Here is an 18,194-nt window from a genome sequence, read left to right on the forward strand (position 1 = left end):
TAGTAATCTGATTGAGCTAGCTCACATTGATGAGGAGTAACAAACATCTTGCCATTTTTCTAGATGTCCCTCTCAATGTGCTATCTCAATGGGATATAAGGTTTGATAGTAAGAATAGGACCAGGTTCTGGAGAACTTTGATGTGCATGGAAATGAGCTGAAATTTTCTGTGGTGTGAACTATGGAGCCACGAGTGGATGAGCAGAGGCATGGACGGGTGCAGGTGGTGGTGGAGGAAAAGGAGCTCCGTGTGACAAGCAGAACAGGGAGGAAAGGAAGTCAGGCAGGGATTATTGCAGCAAATATCTAAGACTTGTAGCATACTTTAGAATCTAGAAAGGCACTTTTACTTGCTATCACAATTGATCATCACATAGAAAAGCACTAACTGTATAAGGTTCTCAACCAGGTTACTGAGAGCATAATAAGTACTCCAGGGTATTATGGAGGTAGTAACTGCAGGAAGCAATAGGGTAATGGGAAGGTCCTGGATTTAAAGATGAGGAAACTGAAAGCCAGACAGCTTATATCCCAAGAAAGGATATAATTTAACAATATAGGTAGTAAAACTGTTCTGATGTAATGAAGTACCTTGCTCTGAATGTAAATAAGTAAATAATTAAGTATAAGCAAGCTTCTCTCCTATTGTCCATGGGCAGAAGAAGTAGGTTTGGCTAAGTAAGAAGACTGGTGGCTGGGACGGCGGATGCCTTACTACCAAGGGCATTTGGCTGCTGCCGAAGGGCTTCCATTAATACAGAGAGGTCCGTGGCCACTGCTGGATTGTTGAGGGTCTGAGCAGAGCCTGGGAGTCTGTCTCATGGGACTGTTACTGTGCATGTTCAGAGCCACAGCAACTCTTCCCTGTACCCCTCCTGGATCCACATGGGCTGATGTGTTCCACTCCCGGCCCCTGAGTAGTAGTGCCACACACCTGCATGTGTTTAACTCCGTCCCTCTTCCAGAGTCATAGGGTGACTATGAGGTGAAGCTGAGATTTGAACCCAGGTCTCATGATTTCAAGCAGTTTGCTCTTAACACTAAACAGTTGATCAAGTACTGGGAAAAACAGATACCCAATGACCTGGATGTAGGAGTACAGAGGAGGCGACTCACAAGTTAGAAGCGATGGGCCAAGAAAAGGAAGACAGGAAAGTGCCTGGAGTATGAAAATAATACCAATGAACATTTGTTGAGTGCTCTTTGCATTCTGGGCATCCTGCTAAGCAGTTGGTATGCATTCCCTCATGTAATCCTTTCAACAGCCTTGTAGGGTGCATTCTGTTATTAATACTGCTATTTTACAGATGAAAAATCTGAGGCTCAGATAAAAAGTCTTGGTTAAGATCCAGAGATGGTAAGTAACAGAGCTGGGATTCAAAGTGGTTATCTTTGTCTTCACTAGTACATATGCTACTTCTGATCCTGAGTTATCTCTGGACTCTCCTCTTTGATCAGAACCTGACTCATACAACACGTGGGAAACCAGCCCACCTACTTTCCTGTGGGTCCTTTCCTAGAGTTCATTTTAAAAGCTAACAAGGTGGGAGGGGGAGGGTGATAAAGGGGCACAATAATTCTCAATTACAATAGAAGCTGGTCATGGAGACGGTAGTACATCATGAATACAGTCAATGATTTTGTTACATCTTTCTATGTTGACAGATAGTAACCACATGAGAGGGGGTGAGGATTTAATAACATCGGTAACCATTGAACCATGGTGTACACTTGAAACCAATATAAGATTGTATATCAATGATACTTCATTAAAAAAAGAAAAACAAACAAAACAACAACAAAATAAAGGCTAATGAAATGTCAACCATAACATCAAATTGGTGTCTGATTGGCATTTGCACCTTAGACAATCAAATGTGGAGCTAAACATCTTCTACCTTACAAGTTATACACCTGGGGAATGTTGGGGAGCATAATTTTCAAAGGAAGATGTCTAAGCTAAAAGATTTATTAAGCTGGATTTTTTATGGTCCTTGGAAGCTTTACCTGTTGCTTGGCAACTGGTTTTTGAGATGGTAAAACTTGATCCAACTGATAAGTTAAAAAAAAAAAAGGCCAAAGCAACTTGTTTATCGTATAAACTCATTCTTCTGTAATGACAGAGTCTAGGTTCTGGATCTGTTGTCCTCCAAAAGCTTCCCTATCTATCCACAAAAATTACTAGTTCCCCAGGTAATGTCTATACCTATGGTCTGTAGCAAAATGTTAGTATAAAATCTGTGATATTCTTTTTGTAAATAAAAGTGAGCTTTTTCAAAGCTTTGGGTAAGTGTGGTTTCTCTTTTGGGAATGTAATCTCAAATCATCCTCACTGAGAAATAGAGGAGAAAGTTCACAGATGATGGTGGGGGGTGGGGGGTGGGAGGTGGGGCAACACCTGGATTCTTTGTGACCTTCCATCTGTATCTATCTTGAATCAGTTTCAGCTGGTTTTCCTAGGAGCTGCTACATCTGAAAACAGTAAGGACAAAACCTCTTCCCTTGTCCCCATGTACCTGTCATACATGCCCTCTGAATGTACCTAAGGGAAGTCCAGGTACTCCACTGAGGATGGGCAGCATGCACATTTTTCTTAATGAAGAGCTCCAGTAGTAGTAGATCTGAAGCATGGCAAGTCAGGTGTGAGGGTCACACCCTTCTAAGAATATCTTTGGCTTCCTAATCCTCTTCTACCTGAGAATTTGGAGCTTCTAAGTGGTAGAGCCAAGATTTGAACCCAGGTTCATGAGCTCAGGATCATACTATTTCCACTTTACAATGATAGGCCTCCTCTTCCTCAACGGTCAAGAACACTACTGTCATTATTTTTCTGGCTTAAAACAACAGAAATTAATTTTCTCATTGTTCTGGAGGGCTAGAATCCTGCATCAAGATGTCAGCAGGGCCATCTTCCTCTGAAACCTGAAGGGAAAAATTCTGCCTCTTCCAAGCTTCTGGTGGTTTGCCTGCAATATAGGGACATTACTGTCACTTTGATGAGTTTTATACTGGAGTCACCTCTGCTGCCATGCAGAAAATCACGGTAAAATACCCAAGTTCTGACTTTGCAACAGTTCAGACTGTTGCCATGAAGCTCATGTTTGGACTCACCCTATTCAAGTAGTTGGTCTCACACCAACCTTCAGCTTTATGAATACAAAAGGAAGAGTAACATCCAGTGAGCACTTATATTCATTATCATTACAGTGTTGTGAGTGCATTCACTACCATGGTGCATGTGTGTGTGTGTTTCTGTAATTGTACAATTTAGCAAACATGATTATGATTTTTTATTATGAACCACAAACATCATCATGATAATGGAATTAACTCTTTTCATCAATTTTGTGTGTGTAGGGGGTCACCTTATCAAACAAGTAATATATATATTAGATGGACTTGGAGTTGGTTAATTCATCCATTTAAATGGTTTCATACAAAAATTCACAGTGATTTATGCACATGGCTAATTAGTGCAGCATTATTTTAATAGCAAAAGACTAGAAACAACCCAAATGCCCATCAACAGAAGAGCAGTTAAGTCAGGGTAAGGCCATCCAATGGAGTACTATGCAGCTGTATAAGGAATAAGGACAAGCTCTACATTCTGATCTCCAGGCTAAATTGTTAAGTGGAAAGGGCAAGATACAGGAGAGGATTACGGTATCCTAACTTCTATGTAATAAAGGTGGGGATATGAATATGTATGTATAGCCATATTTACTTATATTCTAAAAAGATGAACTAAATTAAAAGGATGGTTACCTGCAGGGGGATAGAAGAGATGGGATGGAGAAGACAGAGGTAGAGGAGATTCTGTGAATGGACCTCATTATTAGGTTTGTTTTTGAACCATGTAATGTTTTACACAATTTTTTAAAATGTAAGCAAAAAAAAATAATTGAAAGCAAACTGAAGCAAATAATCCTAGTTATATATCAAGATGATGTCATAAGCATATAGAAAAAATAACTCAGATGACTTTAAAACACAGTGTATTGACTGTATGTCTCTAGTGGGGTATCTTCTGAGGACAGAAAGAGTTACAAAGAAATCTTAAACTGCATTAGTGACCTTATCGTTTGTAGTAACATTAGCATTGGTGTTTTCTAATTATTATACACATATTTTAGGTAAAAAAATTATAAGTAATTATGGTGCTGTCATTAGAAACCAATATTTTTAGTGTTGTGAGGATGTGTAGAAAAGGAAACCTTTGTACACTTCTGGTAGGAATGTAAATTAATATAGTCATTATGGAAAACAGTATGGAGGTTCCTCAGAAAATCTAAAATAGAACTACATATGGTCCAGCAATCCTACGTCTAGGTCCTTTGACAGATGAATGGATGAAGAAAATGTTGTGTATATAGATACAATGGAATATTATTCAGTCCTAAAAAAAAGGAAATCCTGCCATCTGTGACAACATGGATGAACCCAGAGGACATTATGCCGAGCAAGATAAGCAAGAAACAGAAAAAGAAACACTACATGATCTCTCTTAGGTGTGGAAGCAAAATTAGTGAAACATATAGAAGGCGAGAACAGAATGGTGGTTGCAGGGACTGGGGGAGGGAGAAATGGAGTGATGCTCAAAGGGCACAAAGTCTCAGTAATGTAAGACGAATATGTTCTAGAGATCTAATGTACAGCATGGGGACAATAATTAATACTGTATACTTGAAATTTGCTAAGAAGCTATATCTTAAATTTTATCTCACCACATGCACAAATGGAATTGCATAGAGGTCATGGATATGTTAATTACCTTGAGTGTGATGATCATAACACAATGTATAGAAATATAAAAACATCAAGTTGTACACCTTAAATACATACAATTTTTAAAGGTCAAAGAAATCTCGATAAAACTGTTAAAGATAAAGAAATCAAGATTTTTAGTGCAAAAGAAAAGAGACACAAGTATGAAATCAAACAAGGAAAAACCTTAGTCTTAGATGTGAACAGGAAAATACAATATGAACTTATTAATTCTTTCTCATAAAATGTTTACCCCAAATCTGCTCCCCGAAAAAATCTTGAATGAATGAAAATCCAGCAGCAATAAACCCTTTTACTGCCCAGTTATGCTGTAAGGATACAATTCCTTGATGAGAAGGAATGAAGGCTCCTTGGAGAAATGACAGATTCTATGTCTGGAGCAAGCCTTGGGAAAGACGCACCTGGAACTGTCTTTGTGCCAGAAGGCAGAGAGTGCTATATGTCAAACAGGTGATAGCCAACAAATGACTGCCTCTGGAGGTTGTACATTTTGCTGAAGACTGATAACTAAAGTGTCAGAACTAAGCTTTTATTCTGACTTTCCTGTATGGATGGTATGTGAGGATGAACAATAGTTCATGAAGGGAAGTTCCTCTTCACAGAACACTTCTAGATAATAAATATGGAGTGAAATTAGAAAATCTTATTTTTGTAACCATTAAAGAAATAATGAATGTTGCCAACAACCATTAATAATTACCAAACCACTGGGTGAAAGGTTGATCACTTCATCATGGATGTATTGAACCCAATGAATGAACCCAGTGGTCATTTTCACACCACTGAAAATGGAAAAATCAGGCACTGGGTGTCTCCTCAAGAGATACAACAGGATGTTCACAGCACTATCTTTGGATTATTCTCACTGAAAACAAGTGAACCTGAATTGGACTGAGACTCAAATTCTGTCTATCAGATTATAAAAAATCTTGGGGAAGAGAGGAACAACTTAAATGACACCATGATGAAGTCGTCATCAAAATCCCAACTATGCTGTATTGAAGACAAATAACCAACTGTATCCAACAAACTTGTATTATGAGAACTAAAAATGAAAAAAGGAAGACGCTCAGTACAGATGGTTCCTGACGTGATGGCTTGACTTATAATTTTTTGATCTTGTGATGGAGCAAAAGCAATACGCATTCAGTAGAAACACCTTCAGATTTTGAACTGGGATCTTTGCCCAGGCTAGCCCTCTGTGGTAACAATACTGTCTTCATGCTGGGCACCAGCCATGAGCTGCAGCTCCCAGTCAGCCATGCGATCACGAGGGTCAACAACAGATACACTGACAGTCATTCTGTCCCCACACAACGCTTTTGTTTTCCACCTTCAGTACAGTATTCAGTATATTAATGAGGCATTCACCACTTCATTGTAAAATAGGCTTTGCATTGGATGATTTTGCCCAACTATAGGCTAATGGGAGCATGTTTAAGGTAGGCTAGGCTAAGCTATGATGTCCAGGTTAGGTGTATTAACTGCATTTTTGATTTACAATATTTTCAACATAATGATGGGTTTATTGGGACATAACCCCCTCATAAGTTGAGGAAGATCTGTAATAGAATTAATAGTGACTTAGAACCATAATTAAATACAATGAGTGGACCTTGTGAATCCTGATTCAAACAAATTAACGAAAACTGACATTAGGAGACAAATGGAAAAAATTTGTATATTGACTAATTGTGAGATGATATTAAGGAACTGTTAATTTTGTTAGGTGGATTAATGGCATGGCGGTTAGGTTACCAATAGTGCCCTATCAGATACAGATGCAAACTGAAATATCTGCAGGGAAATGACATGATGTCTATCTTTTGGTTCAAGATGTTCCAGCAAAAAGAAAAAAGTGTGTGTGTGAGACTAAATGAAAGATGGCTAAATGTTTGGTTGTTGAATCTGGGTGATGTGCCCCTGAGAGTTTATTATGCATTTTTCCTTCCTGTGGCTCCTGGAAGGTTTCCATTATCAAAAGTTTTCAAAAATTGCCCCAAACTAAAATCAATTATTTTGTACCATTTTCCCAATGATGTAAACACTTTTTATATTGGTAAATGCATTGTGATTTCATAATCACATAGAAGTTCTTGTTTACCTTTATGGGTAATACGAGGCCAGTGTATTTGGTGCTTCAGTTAATTTGGAGTTGCCATGGCTTTATTTAATGCAGGATTTTATTGCACTAAAAATCCTAGGCTAATTTTTCCTTTGATTTTGTAACAGAAAAAGGCTGCATTGATGGCTTTTGATTTTATTTTCCTCAAACAGAAGATAAGAGGAAAGGTATAAACAAGAATACCCTTTTGATGTTCTGCAATTCTTGACCTCCTTCTATTTCAGTGAGTAAAACCTGATTTGCTTGTCATTCAATGTTTTATTAAAGGTCAGATCGCAGCTTGTAATAAATAAATCCTAGAAAGGCATTGGTAACAGGAGTTGCATTTGAGGGCAAACCTAGCTAGGCAAATCTAGTTAAAAATAATTACCAGAGAAAACAAAATATTTCCTTGGTGTTGGCATTATTCCATTATTTATATATTTTGCTTTTAAGTAAATATCTTGCTTTACTTTTATGTATCTGATTTACTGTGGCCTGTTCTTTCCACCTCACGCCCTCCTTTCCTGATTAATTCCTCGCTCATATCTTAAGGCTCGACTGAAATGTTACCTCTATGACACTTCTGATTAATAATAACGATGCTGTTCAGTTAGTGCTAATGGGGCCCTGTGTGTTATAATGGCTGTACACATAAGAAACCATCCGATCCTGGCTACAACCTTATGAGATAGGTGCTATTTTAACCTACTTGCAGGCTAAGGTGCAGACAGCTTGAGCCAATTGCCCAAATGACCGGATGTAGAAGATGCAAAATCAGGTTATACTGAGGGATGAGCAGTAGGGTGACTACAGTCACAGTTTGCCTGGGGCTGAGGACTTCCTAGGAAGCCAAACGCTTAGTTCTAAAACTGGGTTAGTCTCAGGCAAACCCGGGTAGTTGGTGCCCCAAGAGTGGATGCTGCCCTGCAGGGAAGCCAGCACATTGGTCCCTACCACAGGGAGCTGGAGGGAGGGTGAAGAGTGCAAGTCAGAGGTCTGCTTTTGCAGGGTTTTTGCTGGATTCCTAGAAACTGAGAAGAGTTTTAACTTTTGGTACTTCATACACTGGATGCGTGTTTGGTAAGTGGTGAGTAAATTGTGTACTTATTTTAAATCATATTTTAAATGTAGTCAGGTCTTTAAAAAAAGAGAAGGCTCTGACTCGAACCCACACTTACATAAATGTCAAGTTTACTCCAAGTTTCCTATATTGACCTACCTACATTTCCCTCTTTATAAAAGGCACCAACAGAGGAGGGAGTGAAATGTGGAGAAGGGAAATGATCAATAAATTTACTGTGAAATGAACTCATCCTTGCCTACAAGTGATTATGGCCATTCATGAGCAGACCACTGTCATCAACTTAGTCACAAACCTTCCCCCAAAAGGTATCTTCTAGTTCATGAAAACAGACTATTTTATTTTGCATTCTGTATCTTTACAACCTATTTCAGAATTGAATGATACAATAGTTCAGTTTTTCCTGACTGCACAATATGGTCAAATCACTCCCGTGGAAAAGGATTTACCCCTTTATTTCTTAAAACCACTTTGCAAATGTAACTAATCTATGGGAGAAATCGTGCATCTGACATCATCTAATATCCCCTTCTGTAAAGATGCCATTAATTGCCCATATCCTTTTTTTAATTTTTTTTATTTTGGTATCCTTAATCTATAATTACATGAGGAACATTATGTTTACTAGACTTCCCCCTTCACCAAGTCCCCCCAACAAACCCCATGACAGTCACTGTCCATCACAGTAGAAAGATGCTGTAGAATCACTACTTGTCTTCACTGTGTTGTGCAGCCCTACCCGTGCCTCCCCCCACATTATACATGCTAATCGTAATGCCCCCTTTCTTCCGCCCCCCCATCCCTCCCTTCCCACCCATCCTCCCCAGTCCCTTTCCCTTTGGTAATTTAGTCCATTCTTGGGTTCTGTGATTCTGCTGCTGTTTTGTTCCTTCAGTTTTTTCTTTGTTCTTATACTCCACATAAGATTGAACTCATTTGGTACTTGTCTTTTTCCACGTGAATTGCCCATATCCTTTTATCTGTCAGAGTCCTAATTATTACAGGGATGTCCTCAGGGCGAACCTGGAGGATTGCTTTCTGGAAACATTAGGAAGATTTAAAATCTTCAGTGGTATGTTACAGACTGTTTTATGATTTGGTCATTTAGGATGGTGCATGTCAGCTCCTTGACCCCAGGCGGTAGGCTGAGTGTCAGAATGAGCGTCTGGATTGGTTGTTACATTGCATCAGCTTTTGAGGTGCTATTTTTGAGAGTGGAGCCAATGGCTGTTGTGATAAAGATGGAGGTGGAATCTGTCTGCCCTACATATGCATAAGTTAACCCTCTGATCAGAGAGCAGAATGTTGTCCTTGGGTTGACATTTGTAATTCATTCTACATAATGTTAAAAAATCATTATAATTTTTATCAAGAATTTAAAAAATGTGGACAAGCCAAAGGAAGAAAATTTTAAAGTCACAGCCCCAGCCTCCTGTTGACATTTTATTAGTAATAACCATTCCTGTATTTTCTTCTTGAAGAGAGACAATTTTATTTTTATTAAAAATAAGATATACTTCAATAAATAGCTCAAAAATAGAATAAAATAGGATTCAAACCAACATAGTACATCATAACTTGCTTCAAATGTTTATATAGTGAGAACTTCTTTCTATGCTATTAAATGTTTACCCTACAGTGTTATTTTTATGACTGTATAGCGTTTTGTTGTATGGATATGACAGTTTATATGATTCAATTCACTAATTTTAGAAATTTGGTTTTTCCCCTCTTTCTTTAAGCACTGCTAGATAAAACTTTTTTGTAGCCAAATATTTGCACATATCCATAACTATATCATGGGACAAATTTCTTAGAAGTGGAATCCCTGGATTAAAAGGCACTAGATGTTTTTTAACCCAAAAAAGTCTACCCATTTGGCTTAATTTTATTTCCAAGTAGTTGAAAAATATATGACCATCAGTCTCATTGTTGTGTTAAAAGACCCCTTCTGTCTATTACCTACCTTCAACTCATGCCAAGAAATTCTGTTGTTGGCTTAGCGAGCTGCAACAGGGATGACTTAAATTCACATCGCTCCCACCATTTTTTTCTAATCTTGTCTTTCTGTTTTACATATATGTCTTACAGTAGCATGCCCATGTTTTCTGGTTTGTTTTGGACAGCCCATAGTGTATGTGTATTGTTCTAGTATAATTATTCATAGCACCCTATTTCATTCTCAAAATTGTCCCCAGATTGCTTCAAAATTGTCATGAAGTGAACGTTAGAGAAATGTGTTTGAAGCTTTAGAAACGGGCATATAAAGTACTTAGAGCTCACTAGGTGGAAGATGAATAAGGAGCAATGAAATCGTCATTATCCACCCAAGCTACCACTTGTAAATTCTAGTTTCCAAAGGAAAATCAAGAAGTGCTTGAAGTGGGAGAACCACAAGAGGGGGTATTACTACCATTGCTACTAGAAGCTGGATTTATCAAAGGGCTGAGAATTCTTTGACTGAGGGTACATTGGGTACCTGATCAATGGAAATTCATAAGGTGCCTCTGGAAGGGGCATAACCGTTGGTAGTCAGGTCATGGCTTACCAAAAAGGGCAGGGGTAGTGCTAAAGGAACCGAGTTCCTCCAGCAGCATGAACTAGCTTGAGAAATTGGAAACAGAGGGAGGTGGTTTTGAGCTCTACTGCCTACCTGCAGATTTTCTTAATGTCCAATACTGTTTCTTATTTCATATATGGCAGCAATACCTCCTGAACGATACATACACTTTTGAATTTTCAAGGATATAATTCTGGGCACATAAAAATTGCTTATTAAATGCTATGTATTATGAATAAAGCGTATAATGAAAACTATAGTAGAATGCATAAGCCATGAAATTTGGCATCTAAATTTTAAATATCAGGTTTTTTCCCATGAACTTTATTTCTCAAAGCAAATTATTTACTGCCCCTGACATCTGTTTCTTCTTCTACCGAATATTTTGAGCAGAGCTTGAGGGAATGCATTGCCAAAGCGCTGGAATTTCTAGGAAGGCTCACTTACTCCCACAGTGCTTTGCAGTTACAATATATTTCTTTTATTTGGAGGCACAGGTTTTCATGAAGAAGCAGGTCACAAGCAGAATTCTCCACCTTTACTGATGAGAAAGATATTTCTAAACAGTTATGTAGATAACTCACAGTGAAACCTCTCTAATTAACCACCTGACCATCTGCCATTAACTTGTCACATCTCACAAGCGGAGATTTCGGATTCTTGTAAACATTAATTCTTTTTCTGGCTATGATCAAATGATGAGGTAGAACCATGATTAACCTAGAAATTTTGGCTATCAGGACACTTAAATCATATTTGTAGTACAATCCAACTGGTTGTAGAGCCACTAATCAAAAACAGGTGAAAAAAATACATTGAAAATTTGTACTCTAAATTTTCCAGTTTTGAATTACACGTCCTCATATCTCCCCTTTTGAAAAACATTGTATTTTTCTTTTTTATCTGAACATTTTAGAGCAGAATAAAATATAACGGGTAGTCAAAAGTTAAACAAAAACTTGCTGGGCAAAAATCCCACCCTCCTTTAAATGAGCAAACGTGTGGTTCCTATCTGCAGAGCGTGTAAGTTCACCCTTACGCAATTGAGCTGGCATTCTGATTGTCCCCGGGACCTCATCTTTAATTAGTTGTAGCCCTAATTTTTGATGGCTTATTCAAAACATTAAAATAAGCCTAAGAAAAGTAGAGGCAGTATTCCTACTATCAAATGTTTTAACAAGAGATTGTAACTATTTCTTGGAATATTTCATAGATCTCAATTGGATATGTGCACAGAGCATCTTTATTCTTTTCTCCAATTGCACAGGAAACTGTTTTCCTCTGAAAGGAAATCTCAGAGCAGGCCGTGTAATGTTTTCAGTTACACTCATGTAATAAAAGCCCACCGGTCATAAGAATAGTCTTATTTTAGTAACTGATATTTCCGTTCTGAACTCTTCTTTTTCTCTGATCTTCAGGTCTAAAGGCTGGGGAAATGGAGTGGACTGGGCTGGGAAGGGTAGATATATGGCTTGGAAAGATTCAGGATTCTTTCTTATTAACTCCATCTCTTCCTCCCTGCTGAGGTAGCCTACCTTAATTTTGGAACCCTCCAGCATAAGGAATGGAGCTAGAGGGAAGGAAAGGTTTTAAACAACTGTTACTATTGTGACCTCTTCATACTTGCCTGGCTTGGCAAGCAGTTCAAGCTGATTTTTGGTACACTCTGGAGTTGTCCCCAGTGGGGATATCTGATATTGGCAAGTGTACTCTCTCCTCTGGCTGCTGCTTAGGAACATTCTCCCCAACTTCTTCATTCAAAAACATATCTCCAAACTTTCTGCTCAGATCACTTCACCCCATATCAGAGAGGCTTCTGAGGCAATTTTACTTTTAAAATAAAACCAATCTATCTCCCATTTCCAGAGCCCACATCTTGCCCAAAGGATGAAGAGAGGACCTTGGCCCTACAACAGGTAGAGGTGCATAGCTGTCAACATTGCCCTCTACTCTGATGCATGAACTGCTTCCATCACACCTCACTGGTGTGTCAGTATGAGTCCGACCCTAGTCCAATGTGTCCTTCATTGCCAATTGATACAGCTCTGTGGTCACCATTGGTATAGAGTATGGTGTGAACAGTGACCCCTGCAGTCATGCAATGCATATGAAGCCTTCTGAGTAGTCCTTTTGAAGTCTGTCTCATTGGGCTTGAGGGGAGCTGGGAAACATCCATCTCTGTTCCCCACTGTGTGAAAGGAGGTAGGGAAAATACCACAGGACTTTCACAGTACTCTCCACGGGTAACTCCCCGTTGGCTTCACTAATACCAACCTTTTTACATCATCTTGATATGCTGACATGCTCTTACCTCCCAGTCTTTTTGCAACAAAACAGAAACCACACACACAAAACAAAACCAAAAAACTCCACCCAACTGATATACACAAAAATATGGATGAATCTTAAAAGCATTATTTTGAACAATAGAAGCCAGGCAAAAAGCTTACACATTATATTAAGCCACGTATATGAAATTCTAAATCAGGCAAAATTAAGCTTTCACAACAAAAGCTGGAGCAATGGTTGTCTCTGGTTGGGAGAGAGAATTGTTTGGGAATGGGCATCACTGGGGTGTTGTGAATGTTCTATGCCTGGATTTGGGTGATGGTTACCTGAATGTATATATTTATCAAAACATATCTGGCTCACAATTGCATCAAGAAGAATAAAATACCTAGGAATAAAGCTAACCAAGGAAGTGAAAGACCTACACCCTGAAAACTACAAGACACTCTTGAGAGAAATTAAAGAGGACACTAATAAATGGAAATTCATTCCATGCTCTTGGGTAGGAAGAATTAATATTGTCAAAATGGCCATCCTGCCTAAAGCAATCTACAGATTCAATGCAATCCCCATCAAAATACTGACAGCATTCTTCAACGATCTGGAACAAATAGTTCTAAAATTCATATGGAACCACAAAAGACCCCAATTAGCCAAAGCAATCCTGAGAAGGAAGAATAAAGTGGGAGGGATCTCACTCCCCAACTTCAAGCTCTACTACAAAGCCACAGAAATCAAGACAATTTGATACTGGCACAAGAACTGACCCATAGACCAATGGAACAGACTAGAGAGCCCTGATATAAACCCAACCATATATGATCAATCAATATATGATAAAGGAGCCATGGACATACAATGGGGAAATGACAGCCTCTTCAACAGCTGGTGTTGGCAAAACTGGACAGCTACATGTGAGAGAATGAAACTGGATTATTGTCTAACCCCATACACAAAAGTAAACTCAAAATGGATCAAAGACCTGAATGTAAGTCATGAGACCATTAAACTCCTAGGAGAAAACATAGGCAAAACTCTCATTAATATTAACATGAGCAACTTTTTCATGAGCATTTCTCCCCGGGCAAGGGAAACAAAAGCAAAAATGAACAAGTGGGACTATATCAAACTATAAAGCTTCTGTATAGCAAAGAACACCATCAGTAGAACAAAAAAGCATCCTACAGTATGGGAGAATATATTCATAAATGACATATCCAGTAAGGGGTTGACATCCAAAATATATAAAGAGCTCACGTGCCTCAACAAACAAAAAGCAAATAATTTGACTAAAAAATGGGCAGAGGATCTGAACAGACAGTTCTCCAAAGAAGAAATTCAGATGGCCAATAGGCACATGAAAAGATGTTCCACATTGCTAATCATCAGAGAAATGTAAATTAACACCACAATGAGATATCACCTCACACCAGTTAGAATGGCCAACATCCAAAAGACAAACAACAACAAATGCTGGCGAGGATGTGGAGAAAGGGGAACTCTCCTACACTGCTGGTAGGAATGCAAATTAGTTCAACCATTGTGGAAAGCAGTATGGAGGTTCCTCAAAAAACTAAACTAGAAATACCATTTGACCCAGGAATTTCACTTCTAGGAATTTACCCTAAGAATGCAGCAGCCCAGATTCAAAAAGATATATGCACCCCTATGTTTATCACAGCACTTTTTACAGTAGCCAAGAAATGGAAGCAACCTAAGTGTCCATCAGTAGATGAATGGATAAAGAAAATGTGGTACATATATACAATGGAATATTATTCAGCCATAAGAAGAAAATAAATCTTACCATTTGCAACAACATGGATGGGGCTAGAGGGTATTATGCTCAGTGAAATAAGCCAGGTGGAGAAAGACAAGTATCAAATGATTTCACTCATCTGTGGAGTATAAGAACAAAAGAAAACCTGAAGAAACAAAACAGCAGCAGACTCACAGAACCCAAGAATGGACTAATAGTTACCAAAGGGAAAAGGACTGGGGAGGGTGGGTGGGAAGGGAGGGAAAAGGGGATTGAAGGGCATTATGATTAGTACACATAATGTAGGGAGGGGCACAGGGAAGGCAGTATAGCACAGAGAAGACAAGTAGTGACTCTATGGCATCTTACTATGCTGATGGACAGTAACTGTAATGGGGTATGTGGTGGGGACTTGATAATGGGGTGAATCTAGTAACCACAATGTTGCTCATGTGATTATATATTAATGATACCATAAAAAAGTAAAACATATCTGGTGTGTGCTTACATTGTATATAAATTATACCTCAATAAATAACTTAGGATAGACTTTACTGGACAGATTTTGCAGAATATTGGCATGAAGAACATTCTAATCCAATTACACAAGGGACACTCGAAATTCTCTTTTACCCTCAAAAATTTACCTTGTAAGTTTGGCTCAGCATTTCCACATGTCAAGATTGTTTAGAAATTGGGTTCTCTACTTGCTTTTTGTTGTCTGCTAACATTATTGTTTTGTCTTCTCTGTCTTCATCCATATCACCAATATAAATGCTGAGAATCTGTCCCCCACTTCAGGTTGAGATCAAGCCGTTTTATCAAATGCCTGAAGTTGTGCTTCTGACTAAGCTATGCCTTGACCTATGCCTATTAGCTCATAATGAACATTCCATAAATGATCTATTTGAATGTCACAAAAGACATTATCAAATATATTGTTGATTTCATGATACACTATATTTCTATGATTACTCTGCTTTACTAAATTATCAATATTTTCAAGATGTATTTTCTTTAAGCTAAAATATGTGAAATTGAGCCAACATCTCTTTCAAAACCATTTCTGATATTTTCAATGTCATGGATTCCTTTTATGTTCCTTATCTTTTTCATTGTATTTTATTTTTACATTTACAAGGATATTGTAAGGAGAACACTTGAAAGGCTGTAGCCCATTGCCCTTTACAGATGATATTAGATAAAATGGAAAATGCCTCAAAGCTTCCAGCAATATGGCAAACTGAGCTGATAAGGAAAAGCAAACAGGCAGAGATGCTGGACAAAAAGTACCAATCTTTTTCAACACAGCTGAACTTAAAAGATAATAAAGAAAATCCCCTGATACTAGAAATGAAGAGGAAGCTGACCACTAGGCACTAGGCAGAAGCCCATGTGATGGAGGCTCATGGGGTTATCAGGTCCATGGGTCTGGATACTGGGTTTTGATGCCTACACAGGGACAGAGAATATATGCTTGAGCCTGCACATTTAAGAAAGCTAGAATTGAGCCCTATAAATAAAGCTATAGAGCCCCAAAACGCTGTCCCAATAATGCAATGTGGCTAACTTTTCCTGCCTTTGAGGCAAATACAGAGAATACTGCATGTGCCCTGGGATGTTGTAAAAATGAGAGTTGTCTGTAAGAACAAAAACATTGTGAAGATTCTTCCCAAAGCCATCCATAGAGTCAACACAAAACCTATCAAAATTCTAAGGCATTTCTCACAGAAATAGAAAGAATAATCCTAAAATTGGTATGGAACCACAAAAGACCCTGAATAGCGAAAGCAATTATGAGAAAGAAGAACAAAGCTAGTGGCATCACACTGCCTGATTTCAAACTGCTTTACAAAGCTATAATTATCAAAACAGTATGGTACTGGCATAAAACCAGACACATAAGGCTTATGGAATAGAATCAAGAGCCCAGAAATAAACCCATGCTTATATGGTCAACTAATATTTGACAAGAGAGCCAAGAATACGCAATGGGGAAAGGATAGTCTCTTCAATAAACAGTGCTGAGGAAACTAAATATTCACATGTGAAAGAATGAAATTGGACCCCTATCTTACACCACTCACAAAAATTAACATGAAATGGATTAAAGACTTACACACAAGATCTGATACCATAGAACTTCTAGAAGAAAACATAGGTAAGAAGCTCCTTGACACTGGTCTTGGCAATGACTTTTGGGTATGACATCAGAAGCACAGGCAACAAAAGCTAAAATAAACAAGTGGGACTACATCAAACTTAAAAGCTTCTGTATAGAAAAAGAAATAATCAACAAATGATGTGGGGGATAAAATGAGAAGAACCAGTGCACATCAAATTGGAGTTCTAGAAGGAGGAAATGTGACAGAGTCAATTCTTTGGGCAATAATAGCAGACATTATTCTATAACCAATGAAGGAATTAATTCTCAGATTTCAGAAGTATAAATATCCCAGGGAAAATTAAGAAAACTAAACTATATCTAGACCTATTATTGTGAACTCCAGGACGGGAAAGACAATGAGATAATTTCTGAAGCAACCAGCAAACAAAGACAGGTCTTATGCTTTAGAAGGCATATGATTTAATCCCAGACAACTCACTTAACCTTTATCCGTAGCTGAAACCATAATTTGAGATGTTTTTACTCACTTTGTTTTACTCAGTTTTTTCATATTTTTTTAGTCACCGTGAAGTCACTATTGGTAAGCTGCCCATATCTCCTTGGCCATCACCATTCCATGGACTCAAAAGTTTCCAACGGCAAGTCCCTTGACCCTTTTCTTGAGGACCATCTCTGTCAACCAGAACAGCAGGCCAGAAGTGCTGGGGAGTTGATGCAGCTCTCAACCAATGACATGGGAAATATCCCACCTCCCTTCTTCCCACATTTCAGAGAAGTCTGATATATGTAAGCCATCTCACAGAGGTCCCCAGGGAACTGGGCTTCAGTACCCCATAGTGGTAACTTGCTCTCTCATATAGTCTTATTTGGCTTCCTTCTTTCCTTCTTCTAATTTCCCACTGGTGCTTTCTGGCCTGGTGTCTCACATAAACTATGTGCAATCACATTCTTGTGTTAGGGACTTGCTTGGCGGAAACCCAACTTAAAGACAGATATAAATGATTTTGGTCCTACAATTTGTGGGGGAGGGTGAATATTGTTCATTTCTGGACCTCTGAACTCTGAACTACTGAGTGGTTTGGCTATGTCTGTGTGAGACATGCATGAACAAACAGGATATAGTTTATTTGGCCTCTTCTTGGCTGTTTCTCATCAAATTCTGTTTGAGGAACCTCTGTCTCCAGCCTATGAAAATCATATTCCTTTTATCTTTTTGAAAACATTATTTTGAAATAGACTCCCAGGAAGTTGAAAAATAGTACAGACAAGTTCTTTGTACCCTCTGCCCAGCTTCTTGTGATGATATTTTACATAACTTATAGTATAATATCAAAACCAAGAGATTGACCCTGATACAATCTACAGACATCATTCAGGTTTTACCAGATTTTACATGACTCATTTGCACACACACGTGTGTATGTGCATGTGTAGTTCTATGCAACTTCATCACATGTAGAGGTTCAGGCAACCACCACCACAACC

Source organism: Manis pentadactyla, chromosome X (genome assembly GCF_030020395.1).
Source record: "Manis pentadactyla isolate mManPen7 chromosome X, mManPen7.hap1, whole genome shotgun sequence".
Lineage (NCBI taxonomy): Eukaryota > Metazoa > Chordata > Mammalia > Pholidota > Manidae > Manis > Manis pentadactyla.